The sequence below is a fragment of the Trachemys scripta genome, chromosome 4 (assembly GCF_013100865.1).
Source record: "Trachemys scripta elegans isolate TJP31775 chromosome 4, CAS_Tse_1.0, whole genome shotgun sequence".
NCBI classification, from domain to species: Eukaryota; Metazoa; Chordata; order Testudines; family Emydidae; genus Trachemys; species Trachemys scripta.
The window spans coordinates 95398487-95405430 of record NC_048301.1 but is presented as its reverse complement, the minus strand read 5'-3'; positions in this window follow the sequence as shown (position 1 = coordinate 95405430).

Here is a 6944-nt window from a genome sequence, read left to right as displayed (position 1 = left end):
GTTTAGATGCTTGTGAGTTATCGGTTCAGGGGAACAGTGTTTCTATATCAGGCATTTTTGAATTGATTGGCTAGAGATAGAAATAATATGCAGGTATGTTTTTAAGAAGACCAGGCACAGTTGATTTCCAATCTGGAAGTTGGCTTCAGACCGAGTTGCACCACCACTCATTCCAGTTTGGCCTGGTCACATCTGAGTTAGGGGGACTGGGTCAAACTTGAGCAATGCTGCAGCCTCCCCCTACACCAAGGCCAACACCCAGAGCAAGGAGACAAGTCCAACCAGCCCACCCAGGGCAGGAGCTGTGGCTGTGGGGTGAGTAGGGCGAGAGCTCACTCTGCAACTCTCCCTCACAGGCCTCCCATCACCTTAGAACATCCTCTGATCTCCCTCCTAGGCCTCCCACTCCCAGGGGCAGTACTTGTCCCACTTCAGTCACTGGAAATATTGGGATATAGGCACCCATGACCCATCAGCTGCTTCCCACTTGGAGTTAAGAGGGCACCTTGGCCCGAGAAGGGAGAGACTGAGACAGAGTCAGTCAGGAAAGAGCAAGTTGCCTGGAATGAGAGATTGGCAATGGCAGGTGAGAGCTGCCAGAGACCAGGAGACTGTGGGAGGTCCCTGAAGGAAGCTTTGGGTGGTTATGGGGGGGAGGCAGGAAAGCAGCAACAAGGTTTTGCTGGCTGACTTCCCTGAGCTGGAGGGGAGGAGAGGGCTGGCTGAAGGCCGGAGGGCAGCAGAGGACCATGCCTGCTGGCTCTCAGCTGGAGACCCGAAGCTGAGGGTTGAAAGCTGGGGAGCAGCAGAGGGGCTTACCCTTTGACGTTGCCACATTGCAGAGCTGGAGCCAGGGAAACAGTAGACGGGCCTGTAGGATGTAATAGGTAGAATGTATATTTTAGGTGTTGGGACATGTGAAAAGATGCCTGCATGTCTGGCAAGGAAATAGAACAGCCAGGTAAAAAAAGTGAGCCAGTAACCTGATCAGGTAAACAACTGAGTTAGCAAACTAATCTTAGTGCTAGGCATAAAACGTGTTTATACAATATATAATGAACAGCTTTGTAAACAGAGTATTTAAGGCAAGCACCTGATTCTGGGAGCAGGCTTGCATTTAACCCTGTGCTGTGCCCTGTTTCAGTGGACTGATCACTCACTGGAGCAGCAAATAAATTACACACTTCTCAGCTCAGAAATCTGTCTGTGAACCTGTGTGTTCTGGGTGGTGGGAAAAGAACTGGGCAACAGGGCCGACCTGCTGGCCTGTCTGGGATGTGAAAAATTAACAGTGGGAGTGATGGATGCTTCCTGGTAAGGAAGATCTCCCAGCAGAGGGGTTGGGGGATTCCTGCTGGGATGAGCTGGGTTACACACCATCTGAAAAGGCTAGGGTGGCTGTCCTGGCAAAAGGACAGGAGAGGACCAATGAAAAGGCCAGATGTGGTGGAAGATACTGGAGAATGGTATGTGTTACACTGATGGAATGGGGGATGTGAGATTCTCACACAGGATGTGAGGAAATGGATTATGTTTGGGGCTTTTGTTATGTACTATTTTGAACTATATTTTTGTAATCAACCATCCCCAAGGAGGGTATTAGTGAGCCAAAAAAGCTTGCACGGAGTTACCAGGGACTCTGAAGGAGGGAAACTGAGGCAGGTACACCTATTTACACTCCACTGAAAAGTGATCCAGGCCCTATGACTGAGGTCAAAGTCAGTGAGGAATCAGACATCCCTCAACACAATAATCTTGGTGTCAACATCCACCACTTGTAACTCAGCCCATCTATCTGACCACCACAACTGCCTAACTGGACTTCTCCTCTCAGGTACAGTCTCTGAGGAACAGGGTATCTGGCACAAAGCCAAGACTAAAGCACTGTGATGTGCAGGGTAAAGGGTCCTCAGAAAATGGAGCAGGGGGAAGTAAAGGGCTAGCGGGCTGCACAAAGTATGGGCACAGTGGGAGTGTGACTCTGTAATCTCTTGCGGCCAACTGGCAGAGCGGGTTTTAGAGTCTAGCAGGGATCCCCTGAGTCAGATATATGCATAATAATTCCTTTAAGGGAGACACGTCAGATCTCTACCAAGAGCCCATTGGTCATCATAGTCATTGTGAAATTTATGTACAGATGATATTTAAGGAGTTGTGTCTATATTGAAAATTGTGTTAAGGCAGGTGACCAGGAGGTGACACATCTTGGACAGGTTCCTTTCAGGCAGAGGGTGACAGACATCTCCCTGTCTGGTCATTGTGTATTGGGTGTCCCAATGTATGCTTATTTGCATACTGAGACAGCTGCTGATTAACTGATAGTGAAATCTTAAAGAAAGGAGTGTGCAGGAGGAAAAACCAGCAGGTGGGCACCCTGCTCATGAATAAGGACAATGGATTTTTCTGATATATCTGGGCTTACAAACAGGCACCCAAGATCTTTCTCCGAGGAGGCAAGCTGACAGTGTGACTTGTCTCGCAAATGGAAGAGCAAAGCCAAGCCTGGCTGTAAAACACTGGAAGGATTTTGGGTGAGCCTTGCTCTGGAAGAGGATTTCTCAGCCTTTTCTTTCTGAATCCCTCCCTCCACAGCCTGCCTGTACCACAAGAACTGTTTTTCTGCATCTAAAAGCCAGGGCTGGCATAAAAGGGGTAGCAAGCAGCGCAACTGCCTGGGTCCCACGCCACAGGAGCCCCCACCAAGCTACATTGCTCAGGATTCAGCTTCAGCCCCAGGGGGTGGGGCTCAGGGATTCAGGCTTCAGTCCCATGCAGTGGGGCTTCAGCTTTCTGCCCTGGCCCCAGTGAGTCTAATGCTGATGCTGTTTGGCAGACCTCCGATAGCTGCTCCCAGCCCCCCTCCCCCAGGAGGCCCTGGACCCCTGGTTGAGAACCACTGCTCTAGACGACAGGAAAGTATCTAGTTAAATTAGTAAGTTCTAGAATGTGTGTAATGATTTTATATGTAACCATTTGTTACTTCTCCTTGCTACTATTTGAATCTCTTTACTTTGTTAAATTAACTTAGATATGTTTATAGTGAAAACAAGTAAAAAAAGTGCTGTGTGTTGTGGAGCAGGGATTGGAGGTGGAATTGATATGCTGGGCGGGCTGTACTGCTTCTTTGGAAGCAGCGAGTCTGTGAACACTGCAAGTGTCCAGTGGAACAGGAGCTAGACACTCCAGGAAGATGTTCAGAGGAGGCGGGAGGGGGATCTGCCTGTCACTAACCCGTAGAGAGAGAGCAGGGCCTAGCACAAGTCATCATCCATGCTAACAGTATGATTTGCATGTTTTATGAAGCATCATAGAAGATACATGATCAATCCAGCAGAGGGTAAACAAAGAACTGTCTCTCTTCTGTAATGTTTGGATAAACACACCAAATAGTTTGCAGTTTGTTCCATGGAGATGAGATCATCCTCCTCCTCCAACTCATCCCTCGCTGTCATAAAGCATCTGTGACGGGTTGGATCACAGAAACCCCCTTGGGCTGCCAACTGATGTGCCAAGACTACTTCTGCCCCTGCTTTCCTGCTCTGGCAGCCTGGGACTCCAGCACCCTATCTTGTTGAGCCAGACATGTCAGTCTGCTCCAACACAGACCCAGGGTCTGAACCACGTGCCCCAAAGCTGCAGACTTAACTTAAAGCAGCTTAAAAAGTGTTCCTGTCTTTAACACTCAGATGGCCCAACTCCCAATGGGGTCCAAATCCCAAATAAATCCATTTTACCCTGTATAAAGCTTTATACAGGGTAAACTCAAATTGTTTGCCCTCTATAACACTGATAGAGATCTATGCACAGCTGTTTGCCTCCCCCCCATATTAATACATACTTTGGGTTAATTAATAAGTGATTTTATTAAATACAGAATGTAGGATTTAAGTGGTTCCAAGTAGTAACAGATAGAACAAAGTGAATTACCAGGCAAAATAAAATAAAACACACAACTCTAAACCTAATACAGTAAGAAAACTGAATACGGATAAAATCTCACTCTCCAAGATGTTTCAATAAGCTTCTATCACAGACTGGATGCCTTCCTAGTCTGAGCACAATCCTTTCCCCGGTACAGTCCTTGTTCCAGCTCAGGTGGTAGCTAGGGGATTTCTCATGATTGCAGCCTCCTTTGTTTGGTTCCACCCACTTATATATCTTTTACATAAGGCGGGAATCCTTTGTCCCTATCTGGGTTCCCACCCCTCCTTCTAAATGGAAAAGCACCAGGCTAAAGATGGATTCCAGTTCAGGTGACATGATCACATGTCACTGTAAGACTTCATTACCCACTTGCCAGCACACAGAATACAGGGAGACTTACAAGTAAAACAGAGCCATCTGCAGACAACTGTCTTGGTTAATGGGAGTCATCAAGATTCCAGACTACCATTAATGGCCCACACTTTGCATAATTACAATAGGCCCTCAGAGTTATATTTCATATTTCTAGTTTCAGATACAAGAATGATACATTCATACAAATAGGATGAACACACTCAGATTATAAGCTTTGTAATGATACCTTACAAGAGACCTTTTGCATGAAGCATATTCCAGTTACATTATATTCACACTCATTAACATATTTTCATAAAATCATATGGAGTGCAACGTCACAGTATCACTTTGCTTCCCACAGAAAAATTCTGCTCTCTGTTACAGCAATGTACGTCCAGAGCAATTCTTGTCACATGTTTCTGATAAGTCAAAACTCTGGATCACAGACTACAATGTGACCAGCACGGCTCTATGCTATGTTCTTCAAAGACATTTACTTTTGCTATATACAGTGCTCACAGCAAATACACTAAAGGGAATCAGAGCTGGTCAGCGTCAGATCTAGCTGAATGCTCTCTCTTTGGCACTCACCAGACTGCTGTGAGGGGAAATCCACATGCGTTAAGTCTCTGAAGTCTGAATAGAATCCATACGCTGCCCTGAGCTTGGAATCTCTAGGCATGCTCTCCAGGTGCCGATGTCTGCCCAGCACCCCATCCTTAGAGCTGAAACCTTTGTGATCCAACTGCCTAAGCCCTGAGACCAATGCTGACACCTCAGACTCCCTCATAACTTAAAACACATCTTCTTCCAGAATTCCAGCTATGTGGATGCTCTGGAGTCACTAGCAAAATTTTCAAAGGGCACATATGCAACATAATACACCCACATGACTTTGGACGGGACTCTAAAACACAATTGCTCTTTACTAGGTAGCATAAGAAATACACAGATCTAGATAAAAATAATAAACCATACATATATTTCCCTGCCTCACTTTCCTCACCATTGTGGAGCATTCTTTGAACTGGGGATGTCCAGGGTCCTTTTGCTGCAGCTGCTTATTGCTTGACTTTTGAACTAGGGAGCCTCTCTCCCCCAGGTCAACTTGCTTTTGCTGACCTTGGTTGGTCCGACAGCTAAATCCCAGCCTCCTCGACTACAAAAGTGAATCCATCTCTTCCCTTCTGCTACCCAAATCTTCTGGTGTGTGCCTCTGAGTCTTTTCCCTGTGATTCTTTTTAAACTGCTTTGTCACCTCTGTCCCTTTCTTCTGATTGGGGATTTCCTACACTCCGCATTTCGCCAGCGCCCTGAACAAAGGTAGGATAAAACTGGTTCTTCTGGGCTTCAGCTAACACATTGTCCCAATGTGTTTCTACTTGAATAGGTGGTCATTACATTCTAGTGACTTCTCCTGTTCCACCTGATCTGGTAGGGACATGATGCAGACCTTGTCAGCAGGGGTGGGATTCACATACACAGAGGTATTCAAAGATTCAGTCATTTTCCTAGTAACTTCATACCATCAAAGAATTCATACAGCTATAATCCCCAAATCACTACAGTCAGAAAATGGTATTTTTCCTCCAAAATAAAAATGAGATGAAATTTCATCTAAAATTTCTTTGCAAAACTGAAAACTTAATTTTTGACCAAGAAGCAAATATTTTCTGTTTAAAAGGTGTGGGGGCAATGGGGCTTTTTTTTTTTTTTTATTAAACAAATTCTACATTTTTCCATGGAAAGCATCCACTTTCTGCAACAAAAAATGTTTAGTCAAAAACTCAGTTTTCTATTAAAAAATACTGTTGATGGTTTCCTTCATATTCTTCTGCACCATGTAGAGGTAGGATAACAGACGAAATTCTGCTCTCAATCACATGGATGCAGCTCCCCTGGTCTTTAGGAAGAACACAGTTGAGCCCAATATCTTTTCAGTGCATTAGAAAGGATTTACAGCTTCATTCTCAGCCAAAAGCCTTCCCTCAGCAGTCCATATTTTGCTACATCAATCATCTCTCTGTCAACTGTATTGGAATGATATTAATGCATAGTTCATTGCTCATTAAGTGGTACTTTTAATGCTTACAGGCATACAGTACTGCTTCCAAACTGCTTTACATTCTCAATATGAAATAAAAAGAAAGTTGTATTGGATTATTATGAACAAAGATTTGTCCTTCAACTGTAAGGCATCTGGGGAATATTTTACTCTGGAACTGATCCATCAATGGTTGCATGATACAAGACTTTTTGAAGCTTCAGCACCCCTACCAGGCATATTGCAAATTTTTTGAATTGTGCTACTTTTAAGGAATTTAAACTTCTAGAGAGCAACTGAGATCATGCATTTTTTCAATTTTTAAATCATCTTGGAGGACTACTCTACATCCTGATACAAAGTGCTGCATGATTCATATTCATCTTTGTACACTGAGAAGGGAACATCTTCCACCTCAGATAAGTATAAAGTTAGAGTCCAAAAAAAGATCTTATACAGTATGTGCACTGGAGAACATTTCAGACCTTAGTACATTTCTTTATTTAACTTTAGTGAACTCCAGTTATATAAAGTTTATTTTCTTCAATTTCTTTGCTGGAGCCAAATTTTTACCTCACTTTAACTGATACAGACCCAGTCAGTGTCAGTTAAAGACAAC